We start from the raw sequence: 3,300 nt of genomic DNA, 5'->3' as shown, positions 1-3,300 counted from the left end.
ATATCAAGTTCATTATTAGCGTCATCAGAACTATTAACAAGGTTTTCTCTTGATGAAATTTTAAAAAAAAAGCACACATGGGTCAATGATCATTAGTTACTACGAATCTAATAAAAACTTAAACGAAACATGCAGAAATCTCTTAGTTGATTTGATAATAGCCAGTTTGTTTGAAAAAAAACATCCCATGTGTACTGCCTTGGCTAAACAGATTTCAGATATGATAGTTGGGACCTTTACTAGGTACAGAAATAAAAGTGAATTTCATATATTAAATATCTATGATAAATATTATAACATTTTTTTAACAGGAAATATATTTTGAATGAAGCGGACTAAGAAAGTGTCCAAAAGGAAAACTTTATGCAAAGTACTATAACAAACTCAGAAGATTAAGAAGCCATGGATTGGTGTCTTCACAAGTGTCAAAATTGCAGAAAAACAATAAACCACCCTATAGGATTTCTGAAAATATAAATTTTGAAATAAGTAACCATATTATTTTTTATATGTTTTATTTTATTTTAATTATTTTATTTCTGTTTTATTAGTTATTGAAGAAGATGCGGAAATTCTTATTGCCAAATTGAAACATGAAGAGTTAGCTTGGCACGATATTGAAATGATTTGGGCAAAAACCACTGGTTATCGTTTGAACCATCTTAAAACAACTAATTTTTCACCATCAGAAATCCATAAGACATGATACTCATAAGACTCAGTACATGCTACCATTAGGGTATAAACTTGTAAGTAAATTGATACTAATATTTTAAACAAGTAAAAAAGAAAATATATTGTTATTAAGAGCTCAAATATATCCTTTAATTTTTTTTTATATAAAAAACAGTTTTAATATTAAACAATGGTTGGTATAATATGATTATTAGTGAAATTTACAAATTATGTTCATTAAGTTGAATAGTATATATTTTACATTAAAATATGTCATATACATAATTTTGTTTTACCCACCCAATACTAATTAATAGACCATACAAAACCATAACATTTTGATTTATAGAAACCAAATATTAAAATTTATTATAAATTTACATTTAATGTTTAGAATAGTACAATAGTATGCATGCTGAAATTAACTAAACCATTTCATATTACATCATCTTTTACTTAAACTTTAAATGCTTGAACAGTACTATTCGAATACCTATATAATTATTAACTATTGATAAAATATTTATTCTTCATTAATCACTATATTTCCTGAACATTTTTTTTGATTTTTCTGTTAAATTTAAATAAGCATATTTTAGACTTTAATTTTTAGTTACAAAAATAATTATTTTTTCAGATTATAAAAATGCTGTGATGTTGTACATTCTTCACGCTCTTTGTTCCATCTATAAGAAAAACCTTCACTGATTTAAATGGAAGAAAATGTTGCCATAAATTTTCAATTAAAGATTTTCAGAACACTTTTATGATAGTTGCAAGTACAGCAATTGAAATTGAGGAAATATTGAAAATTAGAAAAAATGCCAAGAATCCTATCCAACCATACTTGTTGATTGTGGGTACAATATCAAATCCATCGCAAATCATGGTATATTTTGATGAATCAAAATATGTATATTTTTCAATCATCAAAGCCTTAGATATGTTTTTCAAAATGTACCAACTGTTTAACATTAGAGTCTATATCTGTGTGAATGTTTATTCAACGTTTTTTTGATAATATTAAACTACCATGTGATAAACCATGTCCATTTATAAAACAGATTATATCTGAACTGAAATAATTATATTTGTATTAACAGAAATTAACTAATATACTTACATTTTTATTCAAAAAATTAATGAACACATTTTTATACTTAATTTATACTCATCACCTTGGTATTATGAGCTTAGTGCCCATTTATTGGCACAGAACGTCCTCATGCTGTATAGTTGGTTTAATGGTAAAAATGTGCACATAGTAATGGTTGCCATTTAAAGTTTGAATGGAAATAAAGAAACGATATACTTTGAAGTATTTGAAAGTTTATCAATCGCATGTTTTTTAATCATGTACCATGAGATACAAAAATTACTATTACTACCCAGAAACAACTACTACAAGAATTTATTAGGCGAGGGACTGTAACTTTCGAAAACTTGAAAAAACATGACAAAATCTATATTAATATTTTTTTTTATGTCGGTGATTGGTATATTTTTAAAAAAACCTTAAATATATGAATTTTATGTATATTACAGGGATGGAAAATGTTTTTAAAATACGTGATTAAACGTAAAAAACGAAAAACGACGAAAACAATTAATAAAACAAAAATAAATTATAGTATTATACATTATTAAATTATTTATACCACGAAAAAGAAAAAAATTCACTTGTCTTTACTTTTTAATGTTTAACATAAAAAACATTTTAATTTGAAATCAAAAATTTTTAATTTTCTAATTTTTAATAAATTCTAATTTTGATTTAAAATTTAAATATTAACCATTAAGATTTAAGAATAATTAATTTTAATTTTTAACTTTTAAATGCATTTCTATATTGCACGTTACTATTATAACTTGAAAGTTAAAAGTTATAAGTTATAAGAATATTATTTATTATTATTATTATTATTATTATTATTATTATTATTATTATAATTAAGCTTCTTTAAAACAAACATGCTTTATTGTTGAATTAATAATGAAAGTATTTACAATTTAAATGGTAGTTATATCAATTTTACAAAACATAAACTGTTAACTTTATAAAATGATTTCTTAATTTCACCAAACAAAATTTCCGTTGACTGAAAAATTGACAGGCTAATATTGTTGAATTAAACAAGATTTTAAACAAAATAGCAATGCTGCTTGTAAATCTGGAGATGAACAATATTACAATTTTGTTTTTAACAATGCGGTTTGTTGGCCCTATGTTAACAATGTTTTTGTTGTTTTAACCGTTATTTTTGTAAATTGTAATGAGGTTTTTCGTTCTGTGATAGTTTATGGAAAATGCTTATATAAACATTCAATTAAATTCCAGTAAAAATTCCATTTTTTTATTAATTTTTCTTTTGTTTTTAACGGCGATTTTGGAAACTACTTCTAAAAATTATTCCTCTATTATTATTATTTAAAAAAATGCTGTTGCCCTCAAATCCGAACCTTAGTAATAAACATGTGTTTATTATGTTTCATCTAGAATTTTTGTTGGTGTAAAATTGATGGTTTAAGTTGGGTTGACAAAGGAGGTTGAATTTATTTAAATATTGTTTTACTTCTTATAATAACCACGAACTCTATGAAATTCTTAAGTCTTAATTGTTATAT

The 3,300-nt window shown here is 23.8% G+C and overlaps 1 long non-coding RNA gene across 1 annotated transcript; it reads left to right on the top strand.

The window, feature by feature from the left end:
- Nucleotides 1-8: 8 nt before the first annotated feature.
- On the top strand, nucleotides 9-694 carry LOC115034928. The gene is made up of 3 exons (XR_003840138.1): nucleotides 9-243; nucleotides 312-489; nucleotides 552-694. It is a non-coding gene; the product is annotated as an uncharacterized LOC115034928 (long non-coding RNA).
- Nucleotides 695-3,300: the final 2,606 nt, after the last annotated feature.

The sequence above is a fragment of the Acyrthosiphon pisum genome, unplaced genomic scaffold (assembly GCF_005508785.2).
Source record: "Acyrthosiphon pisum isolate AL4f unplaced genomic scaffold, pea_aphid_22Mar2018_4r6ur Scaffold_21554;HRSCAF=24234, whole genome shotgun sequence".
Taxonomy (NCBI): Eukaryota; Metazoa; Arthropoda; class Insecta; order Hemiptera; family Aphididae; genus Acyrthosiphon; species Acyrthosiphon pisum.
Note: the sequence above shows the minus strand (reverse complement) of the source record. Positions and strands in the feature narration are given on the sequence as shown.